Source organism: Periplaneta americana, chromosome 2, assembly GCF_040183065.1.
Source record: "Periplaneta americana isolate PAMFEO1 chromosome 2, P.americana_PAMFEO1_priV1, whole genome shotgun sequence".
Classification (NCBI taxonomy): Eukaryota; Metazoa; Arthropoda; class Insecta; order Blattodea; family Blattidae; genus Periplaneta; species Periplaneta americana.
Window position 1 is genome coordinate 201,432,962 of NC_091118.1, and position 8,373 is coordinate 201,441,334.

Below are 8,373 nucleotides of genomic sequence, written 5' to 3' on the forward strand. Positions count from 1 at the left end.
GCCCCCTTATAACTCCCCTTTTAAATAAAGTATTTTGAATGCCATATAGCCTATAATGTAAGTTACAACGCACTTAATTCAGGCCCCCTTATAACTCCCCTTTTAAATAAAGTATTTTGAATGCCATATAGCCTATAATGTAAGTTACAACGCACTTAATTCAGGCCCCCTTATAACTCCCCTTTTAAATAAAGTATTTTGAATGCCATATAGCCTATAATGTAAGTTACAACGCACTTAATTCAGGCCCCCTTATAACTCCCCTTTTAAATAAAGTATTTTGAATGCCATATAGCCTATAATGTAAGTTACAACGAACTTAATTTATATTCCAATTTTCATATAAATCGGTTCAGCCATTATCGCATGAAAAGGTAACAAACATCCATCCATCCATCCAGACAGACAGACATACAAATAAAAATTTCAAAAAAGCGATTTTTGGTTTCAGGATGATTAATTATACATGTTGACACTCATTATTTTTGGAAAATCGAAAATTACCAGAAAAATTTCGGTTGCAGATTTATTATTGGTATAGATTTCTTAACGATACAAACAATCCGTGGCGCCAAAGCCCTTGAAGGGCCCCAAGGACAAATAACTGTGACATCTGTGAGATGCACATCATAACTAGAATCGATTTTGAAGTCATTAAAAATTTGTCCACTAGATGGGAGGTGTTATTTGAACATACAGTTCGCACCATCTTGTGGCAAAAGGCTGCAATTCGTGTAGATTACCTCCGTGATCTGTGATTGCCTCACCCTGCTGTGTGTGGGGGTGTAACTCAGTGGTAGAGTGTCTGCTTCGCATGCAGAAAGTCCTGGGTTCAAATCCCAGCTCCTCCATTACTTTTACATTCCATGTTTCAATACAACACATCGTCCAAGTTAGAAATGAGTTTAGAAAATGGCTGAAGGACCCCTACACTAGACGGAAAAATGGGACAAAAATTAATGAAAGTTTTAAGGGGAGAGGATGGTATTTTTTTTAACTTTTTTCCTATTTGGTGTAAATTATTAATTTTTTGTATGTAGAGAGCTCATAGCTGTGGCAACTCAACCAAATAAAAGTATTTTGAAAAAAAAAATTATTTGGGGGCCCAAATTTGAAAAAAATATATACCCAATGCAGGATTGTACTAAAACCGATATATCTAAACCGTTTTTAAAGATATATTCAAACAGTTTTTGCAATGTATTTGCAAAAGCATGCTCTACAAACTGTCTGTAACAGAATTTTGATATTAGTCCCTACGTTTGTAAAATAAACAATTAAAATTTAATAACAATTTTCTGATTTCCTTTCTTGCAAAGAAACGGACGTATTTTTAAAATGAAATCAATTAACAAAATTCTGTTACAGAGAAAAGTTTCCTAATAGTCTAAAGAATGTGTGTTCTAAATTTCATGCATGTATCTTTAATAGTTCAGAAATTATATCCATTTTTGTCTGGCAATGTAGCAAAAAAAATTAAGTTACTGGAAACTGATAAAAGCGGGCATGTGATTTAAAAATCCACAGCGCAGGAAGTTTAAAAATGACGTCTCAACATCCGATAAGGGCACAAATACCCACAAAATGTTATGCAATGCATTCCACACATATCAAAGGGTATTTTAAAGAAAAAAAAATTTTTTTGAAAATTTAATTTATTGGAAACAACAATAAAAGTGGGCGAGTGATTTAAAAATCCATAACGCAGGGAATTTAAAAATGGCGATCCACACACATCACAGAGTATTTTAAAGAATATATATTTTTTTTTAATTTAGTCATTTTTCATCAAAAATACCATCCTCTCCCCTTAATACATGGCCATAATTCTTCGGTGTCTTAAAAAATTGTAAATTACCAACAGAAACACAATGAAAACTATTTAAAAAATTGTTTAAATTTTTTAAATAAAATGAAGATGTTCAGAAAAAAAGTTTTCAAAATCAAAGCACAAAGTTTAAAACAAATTATAAACATTTTTCTAGATTACTAATCAGAAGCAATTTGGCTTCTAACATTACTCCTACTCAAAATATTTCAGAACTTGAAGACCTCAAATAATTTTATGACATTTTCAAGAGCCTCAACTTTTACAGTAACAAACTCTAAAGTCGGGGCAAATAATGGCAGAGTTACGAGTAATATCATTAGGGTAGTGGGAGTGAGAACAACCAAGCCTAAAACCGAAAGAAACATGTACCGGTATTCAAAAAGTCTTATTACCAGAAGGGATTAGTGATATTTCTTATTCTAAACCTGAAGAAGCCTTTAATAATAAGTAGGTCTATGCTACTGGAATGCAGATAGTGCTAAAAGAGAATAAAGAATATTAAATTATTTTTTTATAAATACAATATCGATTTCTAAAAATGCAAAATGCAATTTCTGAAACTAAAAATTCATTTCAAGAAACAGATTTAATTTCAACTGAAAACTCATCAAATACTTAAGGGTTAGCTACAGCTTACAGCACTAAAATTTTTGGAAATATTCAACATTTTTTTCCTCTGTTACTGTATCTTGTACAATAATGAATATTGGTATGTGTAAAACACTGTCCTTCTGCTATATGAAAAAAATATTCTTAAGATTAAAAAAAATATATATATATATATTTTTTTTTCAAAATTAAAAATGGTGGCAGTTCACAGTGCAGTGATGAAGCGTTTCCCTCATAACTCATAAACTTGTTAACTTTCTCATGTTCTCTCTCTTTTATTTTATTGCTGAAACTCATGTTTACAATATCATGCTCTTTCAACTACATTCCTTAAAAAATAATATTATTTTTATTTTGTGTTAGAAGAAAATACTGATATTTGACCATTTTTAAAATGAATTCATTTTTTATCAGACAATCTATCAAACAATTGATTAAATGGCGATCTTACTCTTGTTAATTATGTAAGCATGTGTGGCTAACAGCTGTTTCGGTGTTACTTGACACCATCCTCAGAGCCTACTAGATCTCTGTGCTATCTCAACTTCGCTGCGTATTGTGTGGGTACGTTCGTGTGATGAGTTGTGTCAAATAGTGTGTGTGTTCTGAAATTGATCTGTGTGTTGAGAATTTGATCAGGGTGTGTTTTAGTGTGTCTGTATATTTCATATTGTTCTAGTGTGTTGAGTTTTTGGTTTTTGGGATGTATGTGTAGGATTTCCATGTCTGTATTTATGTTATTGTATGTGTGGTTAGCATTAGTTATGTGTTCGGCATATGTAGATGTATTGTGTCCTCTGGTTATTGCTTTAATGTGTTCTTTGTATCGAGTTTGGAATGATCTGCCTGTCTGTCCAATATAGAAACTGTCGCAACTATTGCATGTGAGTTTGTATACGCCTGTGTGGTTGTATTTATTTGTTTGTGTTGTTTGTGTGTTGAGATGTCTTTGTAGTGTGTTTTCTGTTCTGTATGCTATGTTATATTTCTGTTTTCTGAATGAGGATGCGATCTTGTGTGTGTTTTTGTTTTCGTATGTTAGTGTGATGTATTTCTTATGTTTGTGTTGTGTTTTGTGTGTTTTTGTGTTTGTTGGTTTTTGTTTTGTCTTCCTTATGATGTTGTCTATTATGTTTGGGTTGTAACCATTTTCTTGTGCTATGTATTTGATTGTGTTCACTTCTTCATTCAAATTTTAAAATTGCTTCCTTTTATATTCCAACAGAAATACCAATAACTATTTGTCTGATTTTGTACAATGCATACATATTATATTCCGGTATAGGGTAAAAGATTTCATTTTCTTCTATTGTACAGCCTGATTCGTTTGGGTATGGATAATATTAATTCATTATTATAAAGTACAAAAATTTCTTGCTGGTTATATTATGATTAAAAGATTTGCATTTCTTGTTATTGTTTTCAATGAGATTTTTCAGATCACTAGGCATTTTATTTAATATTTATCAAAAGAAATCACTGGACATTATTTTTTGTTAGAAACAATTAAATACAGTAATACTTATCATTTGATCAAACAAAAAAGAACAGATTTTTGTCAGTTTTTTTTAAAGCCTACACTAGGAGGTGAATTTTCAGGGTGGAAATATGTTAAACTGTCAGAAGGTGAAATATTTTTAGAAATAAGGTACCGGTACAATTATTTTTTTAAATATTTGACGGCATTCTGACGCAAGTTAACACTAGATTTCAAGACATTGAACAGCTTCAGTTTTGCTCTCTTGCCGATACTTTAAAATTCCTTCAGTATTCAACAATTTTTCCCACTAATGCTCTCTCCACTCTACAAAACACCTTCCCAAATTTGTTCAAGGTAAGTCATTTCAGAACAGAACTAGAGCTTCTCTATGCAGATCATGAGTACCAGAATATTCCTCTGATACAAGCACTAAAACTTTTAAGAGGAAACAAAGACATATTTGAAGAAACCTGTAGGCTCTTTTCTCTCACTGTGACAATACCATCAAGAAGCCTTTCAGTGGAGCGAAGTTTTTCTGCACTCAGCTGCATAAAGTCAAATCTTTGCAATTCAATTACACAAGGGAGATTAACATCATTGGCGTGCATCTCCATTCACAAGGACTTGCTACATGAACTAATTGTGAAGCAGCCATTTCAATACGGCATCATTGAGAAATTCTCCATCTGTTGAGATCAATCAATCTTCTTAATGTATCCAGCTGTTTGCTGACAACAAAAAGTCCACTGTAGTCTATTCAGTTGTTGTTTTTCACGAGAAATGAGGGGTATTTTGATCGGTGTTCATTATAGATGCCTGTTGCTAGTAGCCAGAGTTGGGGTGTAGTCAATATATACTGCAGGGCTGTGTCTTCTGCAACTGGTACTGATGATTTTAATTTACTTCTTTTGTGGTTTATGGATCGACAGTATAGAAGAATGTGTTCCAGATCTTCATCATGATTATTACACCACAGACAAGTAGGATTATCAGAAAGGTGAAATAGGTGTAGGTACAATTGAGTGACAATGTGACCTGTTCTGGCTCCTGTTAAAAATGTTTGAACATGTCTGGGCAAGTTTTTGTACATTTCCAGGTCATTTGGTTTCTCTTGTACAATGGGTACCGGTACTCACCTTGTCATGGTGAGGGGGCTTAAACTTGTTGTTTAAGCTAACAAGTAACAAAGAGATACCCACAGAAGCTGCATTAACACCAATGCAGTCCCACTATATTTTCACTTTCTCCAGAGGTAAAATAGTCCCTCAATCGGATCTCCGGGTAGGGACTGCACTGAGAGATGCCAAGAATCGTACTAAAGTACTTATTTGGAACACCAAAAGTCTCACCATCCAGTCAATCAGAGCCAAGTTCAATATTGAAAAGAACCATATAATGAGACAAAGAGGCAACTATAATACCAAAAGGATTGAAATGTGGTGTCAGTCCAATGCAGAAGCAAAATCCATTCTCTGTAATATAAAAAATGAGGCTAAAAAAAAAGAATAAATTCCATGTCTCATTGGGTAGTACATTTAAAGACCGAGAATTAAAACGAAAAGGCAACATTAACGAAAAAGATATAGACACTCTAAAAATTTTACAATGGAACTCTACGTCTTTAAGAAACAAAATGGATTTATTAACGCAAGAAGTTCAGGACAAAAAGCCTTCTATAATATGCATACAAGAATCTTTTCAGATTGCTGATATTTTAAAATTTTACAAATTTGCTGACTACAAAATTTTTAATCTGCTTCGTGAAGATAGAGGGAGGGGGTGTGTGTGTGTGTGTGTGTGTGTGTGCGTGCTCGCGCGTGCGTGCGTGCGCGTGTGTGTGTATGTGTTTTTTTTTTTTTTAATGCTCTGGATTTAACAATGAAGTCATCATCCTTCTTGCTTCCCAATATTTTGATGGAAGGTCCAAAAATGTCCTAAGAGTTTCACAATTAGCCAGGTGCTCCATCTCCATGTCCTCTTCTCTGGTGCACAGTAAGCATTTAGGTGAATTCAGTACTCCAATAGGATGGAGGGGGGTGGAGGTGTTGTTACCATGATCCACAACTCCATTCATGTAACTGAATCTAAACAACAATTTAAAGGCCAAATTGAATACATTAGGACAAAATTATTACTTTTTTTTTTTTTTTTAAAGATATTATGAAAATCTACTTTAAAGTTGTGCTCTGTAAAATGTACTCCCTTTACAGAAGTGGGTAATAATCTGTTTCTTTCATCTTGCCACTGTATCTCCATCATCTGAAAGTCTCTTTCAAAACTTGAATTGGAGCCATACAATGAAAAATGAAATTCACAAATTTTCCAGAAAAACATTCTTAAAAAATTGAAGAAAGAATTCACTCTGAACATTTAGAAATGTTTTCTGTTCTTGATAATGGCGAACAACACTAACAGATGTTATAGATCTCTTGGATATGGAACAACAAGTTTTGATGGAGAAATCACTGCAATAAGTGAAAGTTTCAGGAATCTTCTATGCCACATCAATAAATTTAAGAATGCAGTTATATTGTCAGACTCCAAAGCAGCTATTCTATCAATAGTCTCTGAACACACACTTTCATCTCAAACAGCAGAAATAACTAAAATGCTCTCTCAATTAATATCACTCAATAAAAGAATTGTATTCCAATGGATACCATCCCATTGTGGAATCCTGGGAAACGAGAATGCGGATGCTTTAGCAAAGAAGGGCAGCACTGCTACTTACAGACCTGTTACTAAATCTACGTATTACTCTGTGAAGAGATTTATTAAATCTACATACTTAGACTTCAACAAACAAAATTTGATAACACAATCCCAAGGGAAAAAATGGAACTCTCTGCATCATAATCCCGATTTACCACGAAAATCGTCTGTAGCTGCATTTACCGGCCATGATTGTTTGGCCAAACACCTGCATAGAATTGGAATATATCAGTCCCCTAACTGCCCATTGTGCAACTCAAACCAAGCAATGGATTTGGAACACCTCAAAATCTGTGCTTCAGTGGCTGACCATGATAATATCTTTGAAAAATATTGGAGTGCAAAAGGTCAAATGACTTTATTGTCATTAGAAAACAACAACATTTACTGGGATCTGTTAGAAATTCTCCTGACCCAGAAGAGCCAGCTTACACGACGTTATTGGTCTCCTGTATGGGGTACCATTTACATGAGAGTCAGCTGCAGGCATTTGGCTTAGTTCAACAGAAAAATTTAAAGCTTCTACCTCCGTCTTTAAAGTTGAAGCCTCAACACTAGCGGGAAGACTTTTAATAACAACCTGAAGAAGTTTTGTTTCACGAGGTTCATGAGAATATAATTGTAAATTTTTAGATTGTAGTATTTCATATAACTTGTTATAATCAGTTCTGCATGAAGCATGATACTTAATGCCGTCAGTAGAATAGCTGATTTTCATGGGTTGACTTAAAAGGTTTTGTAATTTTCGATTATGATAAAAAAATGTTACTTTCGTGAGGTTTTTTGACTACTATAGGAAGGACTCTTGGTTTTCTTTTGAAGGAATCATTATTGGTACATTTTGTTACTGAATGTGAAGATAATGAATAATTTTCACTGACCTGAGGTTCTAGTTCCATCTCGTTAGTTAGAGGTTCAAATGAACTGTGTAATTCCACGTCAGGATGAACTACTGAATCCAAGACACCAGATTGTGGATTAGTAGCATTTGTCTCTTTATCGCTCTTAATTTCATCACTTGATTAAAGTTTCTTTGACGGTGCAGATGTTAGATTACCTGTTTCGATTTCAATGTTGATAGTTTTAGTTTAGATGCAGATTGACGTGAATAAGTTTTTAGCACAGGAGAATTTACGGAACAATATCGTAATTCTAAATCACTATCCACAATGTGTTGAGTATCCTCAGGCGAGGGAAACTGACGTATATTTGTAATATTTTCATTAGACATTTCAATATTGTACGTGTAATGCGTTGCTAAAAATAAAACTGAACTCAATTAGGGGCACAGAAAAATGTCTTATTTAACACAATATTATTAATGTCAAAGACAACTGTTATTAAATTATAACCACAAATAACACTTAAACAATTAAAACACAAAAACACTGATCAAATTAAAACGAAACACTGATTAAATGTTTTTATTCCGGGTAGACTACAAATTCAAAAGATCCGCCATTCAGACCCTACAGAGCAAAGTGTCTTCTTCATATAATCTAGGATATTAGTCATTAGCTAATAGTTGATCTTTCGTCCGTCAGATGGGAGGCACTGTTTGACTGTACTATTCCTGCCATCTAGCGTTGACATGGTGCAATTCATGCAGTTCCGCTCTGTTATCGACTTGATTGTCGACCTGTGTGCGATTTGTGTTATCGATGGGCGGAAAATTTACATCCTGCTAGAGGATTGCCAATTCCCCGATTTTTCCCTCTAGAGCTGGATTTTTTTCGATGTT

The 8,373-nt window shown here is 33.8% G+C and overlaps 1 non-coding gene across 1 annotated transcript; it reads left to right on the top strand.

Annotated features, from left to right (window-relative positions):
- Positions 1 to 779: 779 nt before the first annotated feature.
- TRNAA-CGC (transfer RNA alanine (anticodon CGC)) lies at positions 780 to 851 on the top strand. The gene has a single exon. It is a non-coding gene; the product is annotated as a tRNA-Ala (tRNA).
- The last annotated feature ends 7,522 nt before the right edge of the window (positions 852 to 8,373 follow it).